The sequence below is a fragment of the Anser anser genome (genome assembly GCF_964211835.1).
Source record: "Anser anser genome assembly, chromosome: 1".
In the NCBI taxonomy this organism is placed as follows: domain Eukaryota; kingdom Metazoa; phylum Chordata; class Aves; order Anseriformes; family Anatidae; genus Anser; species Anser anser.
This window is the reverse complement of record NC_139720.1, coordinates 68,044,021-68,068,709: the sequence shown is the minus strand read 5'-3', so window position 1 is coordinate 68,068,709 and position 24,689 is coordinate 68,044,021. Positions and strand designations below refer to the sequence as shown.

The 24,689-nt window shown below is 39.3% G+C and overlaps 1 protein-coding gene across 8 annotated transcripts in view; it reads left to right on the top strand.

Annotated features, from left to right (window-relative positions):
- EPS8 (EGFR pathway substrate 8, signaling adaptor) overlaps nucleotides 1-24,689 on the top strand; it is a 134,147-nt gene that overhangs the window by 19,186 nt on the left and 90,272 nt on the right. For 4 of the 8 annotated variants that reach the window (XM_083831208.1, XM_083831209.1, XM_083831205.1 and 1 more), the window contains exon 2: nucleotides 19,211-19,269. The exons of the other annotated variants lie outside the window; for them this stretch is intronic. The gene's annotated coding sequence lies outside the window, so the exon portion shown is untranslated. The remainder of the gene's footprint in view (nucleotides 1-19,210; nucleotides 19,270-24,689) is intronic. 8 annotated transcript variants of the gene reach the window in all.

Genomic DNA, 24,689 nt, shown 5'->3' with positions numbered 1-24,689 from the left:
CACTCTGTCTGCCCCCCTCGCTGCATCCCATCTGCATGTGTCTTCATCCTCTCTCCATGCTGTGACCAGGGGCGCTGCTCTGGCACTTCCCAGGTGCAGCAGACATCATCCGGTGTCCTGTGCCCAGCTGGGCCAATGCTTCCTTCTGCAGCACCTCGTGGGTGGGGGCTCCTGCTGGAGTTGGTACCTTGGAGGCTGGGCCTTGTCCGGGGTGCCTCTGAAGGCTTCTTCATCGCCCCTTTCCTGTGCTGAGAGCTGGTGAAAAGGAATGTCTGTGTGCTTAAAGGAAAGGAGGAACCTTGGTGGGGTTGAAGTGTTAGGAACCGTTGTGTAGATGCTTTGGTGTTAGCTAGTAAGAATAGTTCCCTTCTCTTTCATTTTTATGCTCTTTTGCAAAGCTTTAATGAAAAGAGGCTTATCTTTTAAGATGCAGGCATCTCCCACACGCAAGAATGTGACGGCTGCTCTCTTTATTCTTCCGTGTAAGATGTTCTCTCTTACTTCGGGTGATGTTTTCACATTCACTCTGCGGTAGGGCTGTGGGCCAACCCTGTCTGTGCCCCAAGCACTCAACAGAGCAGAGCAGAGACCAGATCGCAGATGATGGGCTGGGTGCCTCTCTGAGCTTGCAGCTGTGTTGAATTACTGTGGTGCCTTTTTTTTTTTTAAAAAAAAAACACAACAAAACAACAACATTCTGGCTAGGGGGTTTATCACCATATGTGAGCTGTTTGTAGAGGAGCTCTTACATTGTAGAGAGTTTGGGTGAGAGAGAAGAGGGGCTGGGAGGGACAGCAATCTCAGTTGTTGGTTGTAGGTGTACTTTGCGTGCAAATATGCCAGCCTAACTGGTAAGGCCAAAAATTATTTGTAAGACTCTTTCTTAACATAGTCAGATCCTGTTAACTTGTTAAGTTCAACTTTTTCAGGATATGTAATTATTTTTGTTTGTTGGGACATCTGTAAATATTTATCCAGTTCCAACTGGTAGCTTCCTATTACCTACTTCTTATCATCAGTTTATTTGCAGCATTGAGTGATGGCTGTGGTGCCTTTGGGGTAAAAAATAAAGAGCAGATGGAGCTTTCTTGAGCACAGACTTCCTTTTGGCCCTGCTTCTGGTGGGCTTTCCATAACTTTTTGATAAGTAAGAAGTTACTTTCCTAAGTTGGGGAGAAGAAAACTCTGTATCTTCCATATGCCAGGATATCTTGAGGTGATTCATCATCATCTTTTTTTTTTTTCCCTTTTTATTTATTTATTTTTAATCACAGATAATCACAGAAGCACAGAGGGAGATCTGTTTCTCAACTAATAATGCCAGTACTTCATTGCCCTTGGAGAATATTCCCCTACAGATTTGGGGGGTTATTTCTGTTTTGTTGTGGTTTTTTGTTTGAGCCAGTTTTAGTAAACAAGTTGAAGTTGCTCAAGGCTAGAGATACAAAGAAGTTCAGGGTGGTGACCTGAGGACTTTTGCTGAGACATGTTTGCAAACCAACTCTACTGCCAACATAGAAGCCATAGGTAACTTGTTCTCTGTAAGCCTCTGTGAATACAGTTTCAAAATACGGTGCTAGTACTTACCTCCAGGTAAGGCAAATAGCTGGGGTGAAGGGGTTATTGTGCATGTCCACAGTTCTTTCTTCCTTACTTTTATGATCTTTCATGGTTGAATGTGGGGTAATATTTTGCATGGTTATAACTAGAAATCTGCTAGTGATGCTTTGCATCTCAGTCCTGACTTGAATGCAAATAATCATTCAGTTAGGTAGAACAGGTATAGTTTATATCCCCGGGACACTGATTGAGAATAACTATGTAAAGCTGTAGATATTTCCCTTCCCTCATGCAAATTTAGCTGGAAATATTTGCCCCCAGCCTGCTCCTTCTTTTGCAGTCTTGCATAATGTGGAACATAATGGGTTTTGTAAGAGCTTTCAAAGGGGAAAAGTATGATTTGCAGACTCTTTTTTTCTTTTTTTCTCCTGCTTTTAGGTACAAAATAAGCGGAGAGCTCCAGCATCTGCTGCTGTATCCCAGTGCTTGCACTGGGAAGTACTCAGCTATGTCACGTGGCTCAGGCTCAGAGAAGTTTTCTGCTGGGCTGTGCAGGTTGTGGCAGAAGAATGGGGTTTTCATTCGTGGTTTTGCAAGGAAATTCATAGTGAAAATAATACAAATAATACAAAACTATTCAGTCACAAAAGATTTGCAGATCTCTGAAAAATGACATGCCAAGTTAAAACTTAGATTTTTAGGAACTGTATAAGCATTAATACATGCAGAAAGTTTTATTTTCTTGCCTGGCTGGAGAACCATCATTTTTCACAATGTAAAGAAGAATCCACATGTAGCCTGAGTAACACACAATCATGTTGCAACGGAACTTTCAAATAGGACTTTTAGGCTTGATGGGCTCTTCATTGTGTCAGCATTGTACAGCTGTAGTGCAAACAAATTGTAAGTACCTAGAAAAGTAGACTGAAAAATGTGCCAAACTTTTAATGCTGGGAATTGGTATGTCTCTGAGTAAGTCTTGTATGGAAAACATTTTTACTTCCCTCAGGAAAACAGGTGATTAAACATAATATTCTCATTTTCCTGTTCTTGCAGTATTTTTTCAGCAAGGTAATAATCATTTTATTTTTTTAATCCACCCATGTCCACATTATGTGGTTCTGAAAGCAGTCTTTATTTCTGGCCGTTTCACACAAACCAGTTGAATTTTGGGGATGAAACTTTACCATGCTACTGCTACTCACTGTAGGAGAAGGGAGGATGTACATGGTTAAATTCCTAGCAGCATGTAGACAATGCTGTGATCAAAACTCTTTCTTGGTATCTTCAGGAGCCATCCCAGCATTGCTGGTATCGGTATAAATAATGAATGGTTAAAAAATGAGCCAAGTGACTTAAACTCCTATTTCTGTAAATACAGCATCTTCCTGCCCAGCTTTCCTGCGAGGATTTGTTCTGATATTGTTTGCCTGTAAAGTATATTAGTCACTACTTTCACGATAGTAAATTGGTGAATCTCATGAAGCCACTGGCCCACTATCACAGCTAAGGAAATATATGACTGGTTAATATGTGAATAATATACAATAAAACTTAAAGCTATCATAGACAAGTACTTAGGTGTTTTTAATCTGTAGGTGGAATGTGTCATCCCTCAGTGGAATAGCTACATTTGTCTCAAATAGAAGAAGTTATGTGTACAGACTGAGCACTTTATCTTCATTCTGCTGCTGTACGTGAAGTCATCCTGCATCTACATTAATTTCCTATTATGAAAGGTTTAGAATTTAGAAATACTGGCCTGAGTGTCATTTTTCTGAAGTAACTTAATGAATTGGCATGTAGCCTTGTCATCTCATGGTTGGTTGAGGTCCTGAGGCAATATTTAGTGTAATAGAATAAGTGGTGCTCCAGTTAACACAATCATCTCTTATGCAGAAAGATGCATTTATGCCTTTCAATACAACAAATCTTTTCACTGTATATTTAGCTATTATTCTGTTAATTCTTTGCAGAGAATTGGAGACTGCCACATCTTTGTTTTCTTTTGGGTGGGGAAAGAGCTTTGCATGTTCTCTCTGAAGAGCCCAGAATTTGAACCCAGAAAGCTTACATAAGGATTAGCTTTTTAAGGACTTGAGGATCCCCATAGACTTGCCTAAACCCTTTAATCAAAGATTGAATTTTCAGCAGAATATATTAGTTATGTTTGTCTGAGTCCTAGAGGGCCAGTAAATCAATCTTAACTAAATTTAATCTTGTGATAGGATATAATATTGTAAATGTTTAAGTTTGAAAGGATCATTACACAAGCAGACCATTACTTTTTCCAGTGAAAACATAGACAAATTTTAAATTCACTTTTCTGTAAATACATTTTAACAGGATCATTTTTAGACCAGTGTTAGACTTTCAGTAATATACTGAGTACTGCGCTTTTGTCTTCATGGGAAGAGTATTTTTCAGATCAGTAGTCTGAAAGCTCATTTAATAAGCCTATCTTGTCATACTAATGTAAATTGTTTAGATTGAATTGGCAACTTTAGTAATAATGTTAATATTAAAAACAAAATTACTATAGTGGATGTTTCCATATGCTAAAAATTTCTGTATGCCAGAAACAGATAAAGCTAAAAGTGGTAAAGATGGCCACCTACGTGTGTTTTTTTTTTTTTTGTGTGTGTGTGTTTCCTTAAATTGACTTAAATCTTCTGCTAAATTCCTGCACTAAGAATCCTTAGAAGTAGTACCATGCAGAATTACTTAATCTACTGCGGGTGTCTGCATTTAAAAAAAAGTCAGTTTAACATCTTTAGGTCTATTGATTATTTCTGAGGAAAATTGCTCTTTTGATTTAAATCCAGTGGAAAATTTCTCTAAATGTTTGTCTTTATCAGGCCAATACTGCCCTTTTTCACACTGACGAGGCATCTCTCCTGTTTCTGAAGGTCATATTTGGTGTTCTTTCATATCTCTTCTTATGTCTCATAACAAAAGTTATGCACAAATACGCAAACAAATGTAATCGGCAATGTCTTAAATTAGATTTCAGCACTCCAAAGCTGTGAAAAACAATATTAACTTCAGTCTTTTTTATAAATACCCAACTTTCAGGCCCTCGTTTATTTCTGCCTTTGGCCCATTTCTTCATGCACCTGGTTTTAAAACACTTCATAGAAGCTTACAGGAAGTTTTTGCATAGCTTGTACTTGGTGTACTCCACTGACATAACTTATATGTTTCACAGGCCCATATCCCTGCTGGGTGACCTGAAGTAGCCGGTTCATGTTTGGCTTTCTTGTGGTATGACAGTACAATGGTGACAGTTTTCAGATTCCTGTGAAATGATACATTTTCCTCCAGAGTAGGACCTTGAGGCATCAAAAGGTTTCTCCTTCTTTTCCATGTGTGCCTCCCCTTAGCATCCCTCCTTTTTTTTTTTTTTTTTTTTTAATCAGTCTTTATTTATTCATGGCAAGCAGAGGGGGAGAGGCTGTGGTCACACCCAGGATCTATTCTTAAATTCTGTGCACAAATTGTTTTGGAGGTACAGATAAACAACACTGCTTCAGCTATGGAAATAACAGTGTGTTACCGGACTTACTGGAGAGACTTCTAAAGGTTCACACTTCATCCCATCTCCTGCAAACAGCTGCCAAATGTTGGCCTCCAGTTAGGCTGCTCAATGTTGCTTTGATTATTAGGGTTAATCAGGACTCTTTTCTGATTTTTTTTTTTTTTTTTTTTTAGTGTTCCAAAGAAATTAGACTTCTGAGGTGAATTAGTAACATTTTCATCTGTCTTTGCTTTAATAAGTCTTGCCATAACAGAGGTTCAGAAGTTTGCTGAGCACCCCGTCACTCTTTGCTTTTGTTGGGTACTGAACAGGTTTTATTAGGCTATTTAAGAAATTGCAATGATGTTGTTAACTTCCAATTACAATTCCAACATACACAGGCATTCTTTATTGACAGGCAAACCTGTGTATTTAGTGAGAATTTAAAATTGGGCCCTTGCTGGCTTGGTCACAGCCTTCACTTTCTTCAGATGATTGGTGTTCCTTCTTCTTCTAACAGAAACGTTGGGTTTCCTTGCAGCCAAACAGACAGCTTCAGTTTAAATCATTTTTGTTGTCCTCTGCAGGTCCTGAGGCTGTAGGGTTGCTTTATTCCATATGATATATTGTCAGGTTTGTGTTCTGTGAAAGGGGGGAGAGATGGTGAAGAAGAGAAAAAACTAAAAATGGTTGTGCCTAGGAGCTTCATGGGTTTGCACTAAATGTGCTCTGTGCACAGAAAAAAAATGTTATGCTTTTGCTCCAAGTTCGGTAATATGAGATGCATTTTGTGGTGCCCATGTTGTCAGCCTTTCCACTATAACCTCCAGTTTTAGTTTTGTATAATGGCCTCAAATTTAATGCTCAGTGCAAAGTTTTGGTATTACCTCCATCTTCCTCCAGTGAACAGCGTTTCAGCTATATCTTCTTTATTTTTTGTACTTTTTTTTTTGATTCAGAACTGTGAACATGATATTTTATGGCTAAAATTACAAGTCTGAAAGTACCTTTGAATGCATAAAATAATGAGTTGATGTGTGTTATTTTAAATGGTTAGAGTGAATTTCTGCTTTTATTTATCTGTTCTGCCACTGGAATTCTGATAGTAAGATTAAAGTGGGGAAACAAAGGATTAGGAACTGTTTGTTCAGAGGGGCTCTTATGCTGGAGTGTGTTAAGCATTGGTAATGCTAGTATATGACTTTTTGCAGTCAAGAAAAACAAACAAAACAGTTTGCTGATGTTGGCAAGACAAATTTTAGGCATACTCAACTTGATGGGCTAGCTTTTGTTTAGCTTTCAAGTGTCTTGTTTCAGGATGGGATGCACAAAAGACTCCTTTTGATCATGTAGATCTTTACTGTCTTTATACTGGCTGTGCGGCTCTGAATTTGTCTCGCCTTGTGGTTGGTCATTATAACCAGCAAAAATAGTTTGGAAGTAGAAAGGGTAGGCAGAGGGTTTATTAGAGCTGTAGAAAAGCCTCCACGTAAGTGTGGTAGATTTTTTTTCCAGCTTGCGAAGAAGTTGTGCTTTCTGTGTGTTTGTTTTTATGTATGATCAGTAAGTCTGGGATATTTGTTTGTTTCTTTTTATTTGTTTATTTTGTTTGTGGTGTAAATCCTGATCTTGGCCTAATATGAATGCTAATTAGACTTTTGTACTTAGATATACCATCACTGCAGGATCAGAGTCTTAGTAGTGAGACAAATAAAAACACAGACAAGATAATATAAGAAGGTCAAAAAGAAGCAACGACCAGATCAAGGATAAACCCTCTTGTTCCTGAATTATAAAACAGAAGAAGAGAGATGCTTAGAAAAGTTGGAAGGTGACACTTTAAATGTTTAAACATAAGGATATCCTTTTTGTACACCCTTGTAGAAGATCAGTACTGCAAGACATTACTGAAACTATTACCTTTAGTATGCTTCAATAAAAGAAACATTAGCAAAGAAATATTTGTAAGAGGTAAGTGGGGGCTTTGCACTTCTCTTTTTTTTAAGAAGTGGGACCTTTTAGAAAGCTGTTTACTAGCTCAGGCTTGGGAGTAGTTGGGTAAAATTGATTAAAGCAATGTTAGTTTACCGTAGTCTGTTGTAGGGCTCCTTCTGAGTTCTTGACCATCGGTGGTAACTACATGCCCTACATGAAATGGAGCTAGGGGACCTTGTCGTATAAAAAAGGAACCATCGTATTTCTTATTCTTTTGTATGATCTGAGAAGACTATTTAGCCCAAGGTCTCCAGAAATACATGCCTCCCAAAATACTCAGATCTCTAGCACGTCCAGAGTGCTGCTCCAGACTGGGTTGCTCCTGGTGATTCATAGTGCAATAAGAACTAACAGCACTAGTAATAAAGTGATAGCAATAAGTATTACAAAAATGCGTTTTGATGCTTGAATATGTTTCTTATAGGAAGGAATTAGTAGTTATGCTCTATTGGAAGCAATGTGTTTTCTTCTAAATGAATAGAGTGCCCCCAAGAAAATTGCTACCTTGTCCTTGTTGCAGACTAGGCAGACTTCAGATTCCTGAGTCTTCTTTTGACAAAAAAATGTGTTGCATTTCTATTAGATGTGATAGTTGTCCTAAAAGCTGGTTTATACATTATTTCAACTGCACTACTGGACTAATAAACGCTATTACAAACTTTGCTTTTCATAGTTGCATTGATTTTTTTTCTAGGATGATTTAACTTCTAACAGAGTACAGCAAACAATATTAAATTCTGATAAGCCAGTAATTCATAAAGTATAGGTCATACAAAAGATGAGTTCAAAGCCTGTGGTCAGTACCAGTGATGAAGGAGAAGAAAAAAGATCATTAGGTGTTGAGTTGCATAACAGGTTGCCTTGAATTAGAGTGGAGGTTTTATTACCTTGATGGGTAATATCAGAAGGGACTGGAAAATGTCACTTATGGTACAGTGCTTTGATCCCAGAAGACTAGCTGAGCTCTTACAACAGTGATTAGCATCACTAATCACTATTAGGGAGAAGTTTAAAGGCATAGCTAAGAAATAGTATTTGAAAAAAAAAATGGAGAGATGAACCAAAAATCTTGGCATCCAGTTGTTCTGATAATGAGTCTGTACGTGATTCCTAGAGGAAAGATAGCATGTAGTGATGAAGAATGTCTGGTTTTATGGAGTATAAGCAATATGAATTGACATGCTTGAGTGTGGAAAAAAGTTTGGTAAAAGTTTTAGGTGTTTCAGAGGTCATGTTTGTAGCGTGCTCTATCTTCTCTTGAGATAAAAATTTCACAAATCCAAGTTTTGATATAGCTTGGAAACAGCTTCAGATTACATCATGATGGGGAACCCTCACCCTGCTCCTCAGCTACAAAGATAAAATTATTGGCACTGAAACTGATTTATTACAACAGTCTGTACTTAAAATAACTTTTATTACTGTAGTGGCCATAGTGTGGTAAAAGTCCATGGGTGTATTGATGAGGAAAGCTGTGGGATTTTACTTGTAGAAGTGATTTCAAAAGGCTGTATGACTTTTGTGCATTCCTTGATATACCGAAAAAAATCAAGATCTTCCTGATGATGCACTTTCACAGAGTGGTAAGGTCAGCAAGGTCTGCTAAGTGCCTAGTTTTAAATTTGTACAGTCTAGAACAAGTCTTTAGCAAATCACTGTTTTTCTATCAGTTTTCTTCTTAACTGTCTTGTTACTGACTGCTCCTTCATGCTGCTTCCCTATCCTTCTTGTGAAGAGATTCTATTTAGTTTTTCATAAAATGATATCATAGATCCTTTCTTTGTATCTCTAGAGGTCTCAAAAGACAAGTGAACTATAATAATAAATTTACACAAGGCGAGATTAGCAAGTTTTCTAAGTAAGTTTCTTTGTTTGTTTAAGGCATTATTTGCCTTTCTAAAAAGAACTGAAGGAACCTGACTTTTTAGGATACAGTGGGACAACAGCCTCGGTTGTTTCAGCTCTCATTGTAGAAGAGGGCTTCACTCTCTTTGCTTTAGAGGACAGCAGGTGTTCTGGTAGGCTCTAGTGCCAAGGTACGCGAAGGATGGATGTTCTGTTTTTCTGCAGTCATGCGTATCCTTTTTGTTTCCCTGTTTCTGTGAAATGTGATAAAATTGAACAAAAAAGGCCATCTAGAAGAACTAGCACAGTTACTTTCCCACTCGAGTTTCTGCTGTTCTAAGCACCTGTAGCAAACAATGTCCCCTTAGAAGCCAGAGGTAGGATGAAAGAAAAATAATGGTTTTGGGTAGTGCAGGAGAATGTAAACTCTCTTCATGGTGAATTGGGATATGATGGGTATTCTTGCCACAAGGAAATATCTAGAAACAAGTAGCTGAAATGCTCTCTAAGTCACATTGAATGTGTTAAGCCTGGGAATGGAGCACTGAGTGCTGTGCTCTGAACACCCCTCAGAGCAACCTTTCCGTTCTCCCCCCTCACCCCCCCCAAAAGAAAGAAAATTATATTTCTTACTTCTTCTTCCAATATCACATGTAATACCTCCCACACATCTTTTAAGTTGCATCAGTCCTTGCCAAAGATCTGAGAGCTGATGCAGTTTTTAAGAGCGTTCACAATCTTATAATCTCTTTGTGGGAGCAGGAAGAGAATTTGTGCTCAAGCTACTGTCATCCTTGTGTATGTTTCCCACTGTGATATCCTGTATGCACATCCTTTTAAAGTCTGTAGATTATTTTATTCAAATACCATTAATATTCCTGAAAAAATGTTTCAGTATTGTTTGCTTACTGTATGCATATATTTAAAGACAAATATGTCTGTTGTAGTATTAGCAAGAAATCCTGGGTCTGTTGAAATTTAAGACCAACTGGATATTGACTTAACAGTGTGAATCTTCTAATATTAATCTTTCTTTACTTAAACTTAAAAGAGGATAATTTTAAAAATGCTACCGAGATGTGCCTTTCAGTTAGGAAAACTAGGGTTCTATGTATAAATATATGTGCTAGTTAACTTTTTTACACACTCGAATTTATGAGTAGACACAAGTTGGATGTATGAAAATAACTTTTATAAAACCTGAGACTAATATATGTATTTTTTACCATTTTTGAAATAGAATAAAAATGGCAATGATTGCTTTTCAAATGATTAAACCTGATACTTGCACAACTCGAAATCTAAACATTGTTGCAGGAGGAACCTAAAAATAAAACAGATTTCATTGTTCACCATGCAACAAGTTGAAGCTGGGGAAAAGGCAAAAGTAGACAAGGAAACAGTGACAAGTAAATAGTCACTAAAACTGTTTATCACTGAGCTAATAAGCCAAGCCTGGCATTATTGTACAGACAAAACCAAGGAAGATAAAAGAATTCAAAGAGCAGTAAAAATAATAATTAAAAAACAAACAAACAAAAAAAACAACAAAGCAAAACTGTAACACTTCTGAACCTCTGCAGATGGACGATTTCTAGAAATCTGACTCAGATTTAGGAAACTGTATTAATGTAAGTAACATGAGATATGACTTGTAGCTCTGTTGCCCTTCCATCAGGGCTTCCATCTTTCTTGTAAAATCACCACCTCTCCCTGATATCTCCTTCATGGTTTGGGGGGGAATTTATTGGTCTATTTAGGATGACTCTTCTACTATGGGATTGTAGAGCAGTTTTGAAATGCTGTTCTTAAGTATAATCTCTTAACAAGTGTCTGACATTTTTAAATACCCAAGTCTTAAGGAGAACTTAGGTACAAACCACTATAACAATAATATTTAACAAGTATTTGATGGCTTCAAGTTCTTTTAGCTGTGCAATGTCAGCATGCTGCACATCTTATCTCCGCTTTCTCAAACTGTTCTAGGGTTCATCAAGAGAATGGAATGAAAAAAAGGAATGAATGGATTACAGCCATTCAGAATGCTATGGAGAAATGATTTAAAAAAATAATAGTAATGGTTGGAAAAAACAACAACAAAAACCTTCCAGGCTATTGCTATTTTCACAAAGCAGCTGTGGTCCAGATCTGTTCAGGTAGCCAGTTCTCCTCACTTTTAGGAGTATGTCTGTGCTTTCTTAGGATGAAGCAATGCCAAATTAATTGAACTGTTTTCTTTCATGAAGCAAATCTGGCTAGGCCATGCTTACTCAGATTAAATACAAGCAAAAATAAAGCTCACATTGGTTCAGGAAGTTTATTTTGTGGTTCTTTGGAAGAGAACATTCTGTCCCCTCTTTGCAAAACCAATACAAACAGTGTCTTGGCAAAGACACGATTCTTTGTAGATACCTTACTTTAAATTATCTCTTGGTTATTTTGCAAGATTAAATGTCACAGTTCCTGTTTCCTGGATGAATTGTGCCTTATATAATTGTGCTTTCACTTTGTAAGTCACATTTACAGATTCAGATGAATAACATAATTAAATTAAATCCTCTAAACACTATTTGAGATCTGCTGATGAGAAATACTTAAAAATAGAAATGGTGACTATAAATTGTAGGACAGTAAACACTGTTTATAAAATAACACTTTTACAGAAGTGGTTATATCTCATTGTAGAAGTGATCATGTAAATACATCCTGTGACTCATTACTGGAAAAGAGCTGTGGAAGTATAGAGTAGCACTAAAACATCTATTGCGAGGGATTTTTCTTTATCAGGTAGTTAAGGAATTGCATGCAAGTTTTGTAGTAAGACATCCTTTTAACTTCAGTATAATTTTTTTTTTTCAAGAGTATTACTAAGCTACTTTGGCTTGCTATCTAAAGGAGTATGGAGGAAAATGCATTTCATGTGCTTATATTAGCTATTTCTCACACGTGAGAATTTGGCGTGCACTGCTGGAATTGAGTGAGAGCAGGGAAAGAAGTGTGCAGTGCAGCCTTAATCAAACAGTGAGAAATCTCTAGTGCCCTCTTTTGATAATATATTCAGTGGAGCCAATTAATGGGGATCTTGAGTGATGTTGATAGGTTATTGAACTGATTCTTCAAGTGGCCGTAACTCCTACTGACTTGAGCTCTTACTAGAAGGGAAATGAAAGATGTCATGTACCTTGTAGGAAGCAGTACTACTTGTAGTAAGCAATATTCCCAGAGAGTGAAAAAAGCAAGCATATATGCTATCTGAACAAATCTCTGCTGTAACAGCTTGGAAGTGAGGTGAATTTTTACATACACATCTGGATGTAATTTTTGACAAAGAGCTATATTTAAAAACAAACAAACAAAACTCATAAACTTTGCATTTCCCTACGTTTAAATCCAAAGAGTATAATGTTTTGATTGTCATGTCAGTCTTATCTCTTTTAGCAAAGCCTTTTTCTTATAATTAAGGGGGCATCAATTTTTCCAATTGATGGCAAGTCCAATCTGAACCACCCACACAATTATTTCACCCTTCCCTCCCCCCATCAATATCTGATATTTTGTTTGCACAGTCATTATTCATTAACTGCACTCATGTCCAGGGCTGCAAAGAGCAAAATAACATTAGCAAGGTGGAACTTGGAGAATCTCCACTGAAATCCATTTTTTCCTTTTCTGTCTTTTATTGGCTTTCAAATGAGAATCTCAAAACCTGTCACAAATTTTTGAGATAAGGAGCTTTGAAACAATGAATATAGTATTTTTATGGTACTTCCTTTTCTTAGCAGAGTTCTTTAGTTCTTCCAAACTGCTCAGAAGAATTAAATTCTGGGTAAGGAGATCACAAATAGCTATTTGAAAAGAAAAGAGGTGTACTCGTGTGTGTTGGTGTGTCGTGTGTGTATGTGTGTATATATATATATATATATATATGCATGCTGTCAAGTCTATTCCTCTGTCTCAGAGATTTGTAGATGAGCCTGTTTGGTGTAGAGGTAACCTTTTCCACTTGCCTGTATCCTCAGGAGGCTGTGTCTGTCCCCTTGCCCATATGAAATACAGAGGCCCCCACATAAAGGTCTCACAGGGTTTGCTGCTGAGGCTCTTTTGGTACATATGGTGTTTTTCAAAGCTTGGTCTTGATTCTTCGGAAACCAACGTCGGCCCTCTCACACCAACCAAGGGTATTGGTAGGCACTGAATGTGCTTGTAACAGTACCTGGCTCTTAGACTTCTCCTCATCACCTGCCCTCATATTTTATTTAGAGGGCTATCACCATTATCTGTGTTTTGCTAGGGAGAAAATGCTCATAGGGAGGTCGAGGGTCTTGCACAAGGCCAGTGAGCTGGGAAAGGCCAAGGCTAGTACTGGGAAATGATGTATTGATGGAGGGCAGTCCATGCTGCCTCACTGTGTTGTGCCAGTGTGTCGTCATTTCTTCAAATTAGGCTTGAGTTGAAGTATGTTGAGCAGGTTCACCAAATTATGAATTGCCTAGCTTTCCTTGAAACACTGAAATTTTAAATTTTTAACAGAATTAGGTGATTACCAGGTAAACTCTCGCTGTATGTTAGTAAGCAGCTTGATAAAGTTCAGTATATAAGCTGGTTGAATATGCTATTTTATATGTTAATATGCAACTGTTGGATCAATTCAGATTGACTGAATTGACCTGTTGCCACCTGTCCTGTCACTGGATTGACTTGCTGCAGCTTCTTCTTAATTCTGTGCTCTCTGTTGCTATATCAAATCGATCTGTACATTTTAATTACTTTTAATTGGATTTATCTTAAAATGGAAAACATCACTGCAGAAATGGCCCTGTAAGAGAGGAGGCTGTGGGATCTCTCATAGAACTGGAATAGTATAATGATCTCCCAAAGAGAGTAACTCATAAGAAAATACAACTGCAAATACCGTAGGTTTGGTAAAATTTGAAAGACTGCTCGGCCTTTGGGATGGTGCAGCTACAAAGCAAGAAGCAACTTGTACATACAACTTGTTGGAAGAAAGACTGCTCAGCCTTTGGGATGGTGCAGCTACAAAGCAAGAAGCAACTTGTATGTACAACTTGTTGGAAGGAAGTGTTGGATGTGAATAAAGAAATGAAGTAGAAAAGGACTAAATGCATCTGAAATGTTGAATGCCAGATTCAGTATTGAGGGGTGGCATAAATTTGTGGAGAAAATGAGATTATCGTAACTGTCACCTCCAAAAATAAATAAGTAAAATCCTAGTGTTTGCTCTCTTCTCCTTCCTCTGCCTCTTGCCTTGGCTTTCACATTATTCTTCCTTTCCAAAATTCTCAGTTCCTAAGCACCCCAGGGGCTCCTGCCCCACTGGTTTGTGGGGAGTTTTTTGACTTTTTTTTTTCTCCTCAGTCCCAACACATTTTGTGCCATCTCCCTCCCATAGGGTCCAAGGTGGCTGCTGGTGCCTGGTGAAATCCATCCTCAAACTGTGTTTGACAGTAGAATTTAGCGTGGAGGTTGTCTGGGCATCCTGACTGTGAGTTTTCTGTTTGCTGTATGGAAGGTTTGTTTTTAATATTACTGGTGTTTAGAAAGTTCCCGGGTCTGAAAGCAGTGGATGAACTCCAGTGGAGATGTACTTCTCTCTCTCACACAGCAATGGGAAACCACATTTTTAAGAAGTCAGTGCTTAGCAAGTCCAACTGATTGCATAATGCACAGTGGAATTGCTAAGCTGAACCTGTTTCCCTTCTATTTTTCCAGTGATTTGTCCTTTCGGGCAGCTGCCTTCTCAGTGCCTCTGGAGAGACGTCAGCCACTTGCACTGAGTGAGCAGCGGCAGGGGCAGCACCTCCGAGGCTGCAGTGCGAGTCCCAGGCATGCGGCGTTTGCACAAGTGGTCACTGGCGAGTTGCACCTAAGTGCAGCTTCTCTCTCTTTCTGTCTCTTTAATAACTGGCACCTTTTAGCAAATTGTAAGTTTCTGGATGCAAAGACTTGCCTTTCTTGCTTGTTTGTTCCCAGGAGGGAACTGATGAGCTGAGAGAAAATGAGAGTGAGCCAGACTACCAGCTAATCTTAGGAAATCCTTACTCTTTGTTTGTATGTTTATGGATTATTATTTTCCCCTCTCCCTCCATGAAATGAGTAACGTCCTGATTGAGGCCAGACTTTGAATCTGTAGCAGTTGGTGTGTCATGCTAGGCAGTATCACAGTACCTTTTTAATCAGAGGAGATTTCATACCCTGTGCCTTAGCACTTCATAGCCTGAAAATACAAGCTGTGGGGCTCTGATAACAGAAGTAGTGACTGGCTACTGTCAGCATGAGGATGATTAAAAATGAGTGTGTGAGCGAGCTTGTTCACTCCCTATCCAGCTGAATAGAAAATGAAACTCTCCAAAGCCTTTTATGTAAGTGTGTGGGTTGTTTTTTTTTTTTCCTATTTAAAACTCTGTGTGGCTGTGCACAGACAAACTTCATCCCCAGCTTCCTTTTGAAGATGCTTTGTAAAGAAAAAACTATACTTGTTTTGACCTTTGAAGCGTGATCCTGTCTTCAGTTCAATACTAGATGTACCCTCTTTGCAAAAGATAATAGCTAGCAATTTCTTTTTGAGGGGAAGGTGGTTTCCAGTCAATTTCTCCCATCTGTGATTTTCTTTTTCTTCATAAAACAATGGCAATCTGCTTCTTCCAGCAGCTGAAACGCTGTGATTCTTTGACAGCAAATGTGTGGAGTGCTGCCTTGCACCTTGTAACAACTTGCTTTATTTAAGACACTGTCGTGCTGGGCTGACTGCTGTCTTCCCAGTAGTGTTGCACCAAGGAATTATTAATCAGATGCAGCCTGGTCTGCAAAACACATGTTCACTATTAAAAACAATGTGTGTGCCCTTGGCTATTGCTAATGACTCAAACATCTCTGAGAAACTTGGGGTGAAGTAGATGCTCTGTACGTGGATAGAGTCCTATTAAAGTATCAGTATGATACAGCTCAGCATCAGATACTAAATCTTCCTATGAGTATCAGATTTGAGGATTGGTGCTTTAAGCAGAAGTTTAAAGTCATCTTGAGAAGATAGGAGTTCCTGGTAAGGATGGGCACAGAGAGGGAAATATACCGTGGGCTCTTGTACAAGTCCTTCAGATTTTTACTGTGTTGTTATGAGTGCTCCTTGGAATATTTGGACAAAAACCTGGAGGTTGGTGCTGGACTGAGGTGTACGTGCTAACTTGATTAACTTGAAAATGACTTTGGCCTGAAAAATCATCAGTGTAATTCCAGCTTTATGCTGGAGGAGGCAAAGACAGAACAAGGAACTCAATTATGTTATTTCAAGGTCCACTAGTTTATTAAACCAGGCTAAAACCAGTATGTTTTAATTAACGGAAAGTTTGGAAAAACAGATTTTGTGCTATTGTAAAGTAGCCATTGTATTTTTGCAAGTTGCAAGATATGTGCCCTTAGGTTCACCTCACTCATTACTGCTGTTCCTCCTGCTTCAATGCAAGCATAACAGCTGCTGTCTTGGGAACCACTTAAGGTGTACACAGTTGCTTGATACTGCTCCAGAACTCTGAATGCCAGAGCTTAAATAATACAACAACCTCAGCTGTAACTCTGGCAACCTTTGAGGGAAAAGTTTTTAAAATTGTTGCAATTGATTTTCTGAGTGCATAGAAATATAGGAAGCAAGATAGCAATTGAAGTGACGTGCTTTTATTTAAAACTGCTGTCACTTGGGTAGATGCGCTTTCTTTTCAGCAATAAATAAAAAACTTTTCAGTATTTTCAATTATTAGAAGTACGAGACCATGAATTTTACAGAAGCCTAATCCTTTCAAGTAGATAAAATTATTCTTGTGCAGCTCAGTGGAAGCATGTCTGTGTCTTGGTAAGGAAGGTCTCATGATCATGAGTAGCTGCTGGCTCTCACGTCTGATCCCAGTCTGTTTCCCAAGCCCAAATGCCAGCTTGAATGGGGGAGAGGGCAAAAATCTTTGCTCCCCTATGGGAGGAGTGGGAAAGCATCTCTGTGTGAAGTTATTTCTTTTGAAGACCAAGATCATCAGGAAGGTACGTTGAAAACTCATTGCACAAATAAAAATCGAGTCAGCCAACGCCTGCTTATCACGTCAAGTAGTGATTACACCATGACGTAAATCACTGGGTGCTATGAATAGGTTTGCCTGTGATTGCACTTTAGAAATGTGTGTGAGTTCAAATGTAGTTTCTTCCTTCCCTGAGAGCAGTAGTAATGCTGTGGGCCTAGAGCTTCAACTGCAGCATACGTGGTGAGTGTCCTGCACTTTGGGTTAGGCTGTTTTGCTTTCTGCTTTAAATCCCACTCAGTTGTAATCTTTATTTGTAACCTGAGTTTTCTCAAAACTTTCTCAAAAACTTTTTTTTTTATTGATCATGTTTTTGTATTCATAAAGCTTTTTTCTTAATTTTATGCATCCTTTTGTGTCAGAGCGGTATTAAATCAAGGTGATTGGCTAATACAAATATTGAAGAATCAGGTAAATGAACCTCCTGCCTCAGTTCACCACAGGTGCTGATTGTTGTTGACGTGCTGAAACACAGTGACAGAAACACCAAACCCTTCATAAGCCTGCAAGTCGGTAACAGTCAGCTATCAATGAATACTTTGAAATGTTACAAAAATATTAGCTTAAGCAGTTGATTTGAACAAATCAAAACAATTTTGTTAGCATATGTTTTGCTTGGCTCCATGGAATCGCTGAAGCTAGTTGAGTATTTTTTGAATGCTTCATCACAGCAAAATAGAACTTAATTCCTGATGGGAGTGAGATTTAACCTCCTCTTAACTGCTCCAATCACCTTTATTTTGTGTTTTAAAAAATATTCCTAAGAACCAATATGTGTGTGGTTATTTTTGTTCTTTTTTTTTTTTTTCTCCTTTTGATCCTGTGTTTCAAAACACATGTTTATGCTCTGTTTTAGATCCTAAAGGTAGGGAGGGCTTTCTCCCATCAAGACATTCAAGACCTGGCCGTTCATGGGGTGGGGGGGGGGGGTGGAGGATTTGCCTTTGGAGAAATAGGGAAATGTGGGCATTACAAGAGCCATCTTCGAATGCGGTGCAGGTGCTGCCTCCCATGTGCCCTGCTGCAGGTGAAGGATTGGTATTGCAAGTGAGAGACCCGCTGCTTGCAGGGTGTCGACAGCTTGTCATTACTGACAGTGTTTCATCTCGTGCTTTGTGGCTGGAAAGGTTTAGAAACGCTCATAATCTCTTTCCTGCGGTGACTTGGGGAAAGGTTTTGGTTTGTTCCTTCTAGGCTCAGGGAGAGAAGAGACACTCCACTTTTCATTTCTGCTGAGTTAACAGTTATTTTTACCGTCTAGGTCAGACTTTCTTAACCTACCCAGAGCCATTAAGCTCCCGGGGAGGGAAAGTGGATGTGAAGAAAAGGAGCAGCAGGAGGGGGGTTGAGGAGAAGGAAGAAATGGTAGTTAAACAGGTTTGGGTTTTGCTTACAGGTGTGGTGTTTACTTTCCAGCAGCTATTTCTAGTACATAGGGAAGGTGAGGTGTCAGTAGGTATGTGTAAGCGTGTGACGTTTGCCCAGCCATGTGGCAAGGAGGGGTTGCACATGAGCTGGTTCTTCCCATCCCTCGTAACCGGGGCTGTAAAAAAGATGTTTTTGTTTAACGTGTAACCCTGTCCATTCTCTGCTTTGGGCATGCATGCTGAGCTGATGAAAATTAAATTAGCAATGAGATCCAATTACATCAAAACAAAAGCAAGCAAGCAAGCCCCCTGCGGGGCGCAGGCGGGGAAGCAACCTTCCTCCTCACTCCCTGAGGAAGGCAGCTCTCAGGACTGGTGCCCACCCATGTTTTGGGAGGCTGCTGTGGCAATGAGTAGCCTTCATGGAGGGCCTGAGGGCAAGTGTGCACGGCTGACTTACTTCTCCTGTGTGAAACAAGCTGCCTGTCACACGACACCAGAGCATGCGTTCAGGCAGCGGTCCTCCTGCTCCCCAGGATGAGTCAAGAAACAAAGCTGTTGTCGTAGAGCTAGTCGTTGACACGATCTTCACTCAGCGCTCATATACAGTGCGTTGCATTACTTCTATTACTAGCAGGGGCTGGGCGATGTCAGGGAGGTGTGCATGGACGGGGGAGTTGCAGGCCAGCTGATACGCCCCACTTGCGCAAGCTGGTGACACTGAGCTTCATTACCTGGGCATGAGTAAGGCTAGCAGAGATGGGAATACACTAACAAGGGTGCTCTGCGGAAGGAAAGAGGGAAATGCTATTTATCTGAAAGGTGGTTTTATTTTTTTCCCCTAGTGTTTCAAAGATTACATTTTCTGTACTGAGAGAGGAAAAGAACTAGGAATTGCCTGCATGTAAGTATTGTTTCTTCTTAACCTCCTTTTATCAATAAATACTACAACCAAATATGAAATTCACTGCAGTTCAAAATATATGATTATTTTTCATTAATATATGAAAATCTAAGGTAACTGCATTCTGATACAAAAGTGCAAATTAGAATACATGTAGAAGTATTTTACACGAGGTGTGTGTGCTTTAAAATTTCAATGAAGTCTCACTGTTACCAGTATAGTTTGGTGGTACAGTTATCTGAAGATGTTATGAATATTACTTGTAGGTAAAGAAATGCTTTCAAGAAGGGCCTGGAAATTTTGATTGATTTCAAGTTCTATAGCATTGCTGCTATGCTGAGAATAACAAGCATTTTTTCAGCAAAATACATGTCTGCTTCTATGATCTGTACGTTTTCCCCCACTAGAAAACCCAGTGGAGCTGGTAGGAATGAATTCCCACCTGAGGCAGCTCTCAGAGAATTTCTTTCCCTGTGCATTGCCTGTGTTCCCAGAGTTGGCAAAGTTGCTCCGTATGTAACTTCTAGGAAGTGCCTAGGAAAAACTGAGTCACTGGGGATGATCCAGTGGCCATGACAAACACAGTGAAGTTAAAGTGTCTAATTGTGCTGCATAATTCCTGAATTAAGGAAAAAGAAAATTTAAGAAAAAATTCCTGAATTAAGAAAAAATTCACATTAAGTGTGAATTATTCAGTTCTGTGTCAGCTCCTCATCTCTTAAATAGGAAGAATCATGCTTGGTGGTTTCACTTGTGAGGCTAAATGCTTTGAAGATTGTCTTGTATCTTGACTGAAGCAATAGTAGAGAATCACAGAGGAAGATGAAGACTTTGCAGAAACAGTAACACCTTTTCTAGTACTCAAAGTGAAGCCGAGGAAGGCCGAGCACGTGGCCCCGTGCAGACTCGACAGGACTTCGTGCTGGTTGAGAGCACCTGGGGAGGTGACCTCCTCTCCCTCCCACAGTGTTTTGAAGCTTGTCATCTTCAGGCTTCCACCGGCACAATTTAAACACACTGTCAGCTCCTTTCAGTGGCTCGCTTAGTTAAAAACTTCCTTCAGTGAGGAGATATTTAATTATGTCTTCTAACACATTATTCGAGATTCTCACCTGGCATTCTGAGAATCTGGAGAATGCCGCTAATAGAGTGGAGCCAGCATTCACAGGAATAAATTAATAGCAGTACCATGTTCATGTTTTCTTACCAACTGACGTATTCTCCAAGGCTAATGCTGCACCTCCCCTACTTCTTTGAATTCATTTGTTCCGTTTCAGTTCATTCTTTTGAAATATGTTGTGATGAATGGGTTCGCTTTACAAGCCTGTGATCAGCAGCAGCTGTTCGTAAACATGTTTTAAATTGAATCCATCTGTCAGTGGGCTCTTTAAAGTGTGAATTTCACATTATCAGGAGACCTGGTAACACCAGGGCAGTATCTGGGTGCTGTTTGCCAAAAAAAGGGAGGGCAAAAAAGCAAAGTGAAGTGTCCTGGGTTGGGCTCTGGGATACCCTTGCAGTTTCCTATGTTGTGCCATGCTGTAGCCTGGGGAGAGGAGAGCTAAGTGGCTGCAAGCAGTATTTTTGTGCTGACATACGGATAGGTGTTCAGAAGTAGGTTGTATAAACTAATGGGGAGATGAACTGTGGTTAGCTTTCTAGAAACCATATGCAGTGCTGGCTGCCCGTTTTTTTGTCCTGACACTTTGATGAACCTCTATCATCAGCTCTTTCTTATTTGTTTGTAGCATTGGGGTAGATCAGCGTTCTTCAGAGGGATGAACTAAAGAGGAGGAGAAGTGGCTTATTCAAATCAGCAAAATGAGTCAATGCTTCCTTTTTGCCCCAGTGCACATGCATCATTTCTTATTTTGTTTGTACCTAGAGGAGGGGGGAGTATGTCTGCTAAGGCTGCTTTGCAAAATGCATTTGTGGCAACATTTGAGAACAACAAATGGCCACTCACTGACTGCATTCATTGTTCTCATAACTTAATGTAAGGGCTTTGGTGCTTAATAATGGTCTTAGTAAGTTGCATAGTGGGTATGATACCCAGCTGATTATTGGATTGCAGCCTTCTGGTCTTATCCGCAGGTAGCTTCTGATGTTTTCCTTCTCTCCAGTTTCTTCCTCACCAAGACTATAGTGGGAGGACTGGGCTTGTGCTGTGGTACGTGCATAGATCTATGGAAAAACATTTGTTACCAACTGAATTTTACTCACCACAAAATACCAAATGTTTAGCAAAGCATGTAATTTTTATTATATCATTTCTTTTTAGAAGGGACAGCCTCCTTTGGAGGGCCAAAACAGTACAGCCTCCTCTGCCACTGAAAAATCTCCTATTTCATAATAGGAGGGTCATATGTTATTTCTAGTCTCAGGGATCTGGCATGGTCTCTAGCCGCAAAGGATACCTTTTATCAGTGGTCAGGTAAATGTTGTCCACGGACAGTCCCACACTTATGGGAGGCTTCATGCAGTGGGTTAAGTCCACACATGTTTCTTCAGCAGCTCAGGAGGCTCTGGTACAAGCTTCTTGTTCTCTGTTTTATCATTGTGGTCTCTGAGCATCACTGGACAACAGCACAGCTGCCTCACTGCTGCATCCTTAGCGTAAGTGCCAAATCAGCACTTTAATTAACACTAAATTCAGTTCTGGCAGAAGTACAGAGAAAGGATAAAACACAACACTGAAACAAAAAAACAACCAGACTGGCTTTGTAAGCTTGTATTTGTCACTCAATGCTAGCACAGTATCTTTGAAATGAAGTGCCCATTCTTGTGTGGTGAGAGAAGAATGTCATAGTTTTTCTTCAATATATAGAAAATAGTACTGTGTATACCAGAACCCGTTATTGCTGTGCACCTGATAAATACAGATTATTTTTTTTTAAATAGCAACTCATTAATGTGTTCCACATGGAGATGGTGTGAATTGCACACTGAGTGAAGAGATTGATTGATGTTGGATTATGTTAAGAAAATACGGCTGGCAGAAGGAGTCAATACATGCTCTTTTTTTCCCCCTTGAAGTGTATTGTTTTTCTTGCATGTGTTTAATCAGAGAACTTAGCTGGGGAGTGCAATTGCTTTAGAGCTGACAATACCTTGTTATCTTCCTTTAAAATCCTTAGTAGTGTTAAAATATGGTTATTAAGATCTGGTACTCATTTGAATGCCTGCTTCGACTTTGGATTATAAACACGCAGTATCTGTAAATCAGCTGCAGGCAAAGAGCAAGCATTCAGTCCTTCGCCATTTGACCTAGTAAAGACTAAAAGTTGTGCACCACTCAGCAAGTGAAAAACCTTTATCTGCAAGCCCTTGGACAAATAGGTGTCCTTCCACACAGTTGTTGAGCAGAAGTAGCTCAGAAAAGCCTTCCTAAGCAAATGGCTGGGGCTGGCTAAGGAGTGCAGCAGTACTCTCATGGAGCGTGCTGGCTTCTGATTTGAGTTTTTCGAACTTCACAAGTTGGGCCTGAACAGAGGGAATTGGCAGGAGAGCAGAGGGGAAAACTCTTTCCCTTCCTGCTTACATATGTGGGGGTGAACATGGAGAGCATTGAAAGGCATTGGCAGAGTATGCCAGGCTCACAGAGTGGGTATTTGGAGAGGTAGCAGAGCTGTCTAAGGAATGAAATGCTTTTCTAGACTGTACTGATGTAGAGGATGAAGTAGCTTTCTTTTATTTTTGTTTTAAACAGGTTCTTTTCCTTGGACTTTTACAAATATTTCCAAAAAAATAAAATAAAATAATCCTAACAACAGTACTTCAGCACCATGATAAATTTTAAGCAGAAATGCTGATCGGTCTGTGTTATCTTTGTGTAGTCTTGTGTTATCTGTAGTTTCTCACTCAGAACTAGATGAATAATGTATTTCTGTTAATACCTGTGACTGACTGAATGTGCAACTTTTATGATGAATTAGCAGCATGAGCCAGCATCATTACTGCCGAATAAAATATTCAGTTTCTTCTGCTTGGTATTGTCCATGAGGAGTTGCAAGTAATGTTCTAGTACCTGGTTTACTTTTTTATCAGGTGTGCAGGGCTATTTTGTTCCTGGAAATGTGGATCTGTGAACAGGGTAGGGTACAGTGTGAACCGAAGAGGTTTGTAATTGCTGTTAATTGCTGCAATACTTGATGAAGGTTCAAAACTGTAATGGCTGATCCAATAACGATGTGATAGATAGCAAAATGTTGAAATTGCTAGAAACCCAATTGTCAAGTACTACAGTCTTAGCAGATAAAACAATGAAGGCTTTATTATGGTGCCTCAATTTATATTGTAGCTATTGTAGCAGAATCTGAAATACTCCTTGGTGCCTTCTGGAGGTGGAAATTTCTTCCATTTTATTTATTTTGAAACTCTAGATGAAAGATCAGTTGACATATAGAAAATGTAAAACTCAGAGTGTTTACTATAATTGACTGTTGCCAGTTTCTTTACCTACAGGATTTCTGTTTAATGCAGCCTAGGCTATAAATGGATTTCCTAGGAGAATTAACTTTTTTTTTTCTTTGGCAATCCTTTTGGTAAGTGAGTTGTAATGACTTACTGTAAGCCATGCAGCGTTTCTTAGTGTTTTCTACTGAGTTTGGGAAGATTTCTTTAGAGGGAAAAGTTTTTAAAAGCTGCTTTCTGGTATTTATTATTCACAAACAGTTTTTTCCCTGAAAGCTCTGTATAGTACCCTGTGTAACCAAATAGCATTCAGTCATCTAGTATTAAATACAGGATTACAAGGAGCAATGAGCTAGAGGTTACATTTGTTTGTATTTAATTTTTAATACTTAATTACCAAACATACATCAAACCAATTTCCATTCATCTTTTCAGACACTGCTGTGATGAAGTTGCACAATATGAGATTTCACTGGGCAATATGAAAGGAGAACAGTGTCTTTCAGTTTTGTTTTTTAGTGTGGGATGACAGTTTTGGGTTTGCAGGGCAGTCGTTGCAGATTGCCACTTCACTGAATCAACTGTGTATCGAGCCACAGCTGTATATGTTTGTGATGGTGTATGTGGGTTGTTGTTTTTTTCTCTTTTTTTTTTTGAGACACAAAACCCATGTCTGTTTCCTCTGTACCTAACCCGTTTTCTTGTATTGTGTGGGCAGTATGTGTTAAGTAACCAGGCAGCTGCCTGATGAATTACCTGCTGTTCTCTTGTAAGGAGAGGAACCCTTGGAGTGGGACCTGCTTGTCAAGGCTGGCATTGTGCCACTTGCTGCTGCTCTCCTCCTTGCAGTCGCTTATTCAGAGACATGTACTAGTCAGAAAGACAGGCATGTAGGGCTGAATCACACTCCGTGATTTCACGGAGTATTTCAGAATAGCCACTTTCCTGCTGGCATAATTTAAATTTCACTCCTCCATTGCACTACGGTTAGGTCAAAGCAAACCTGC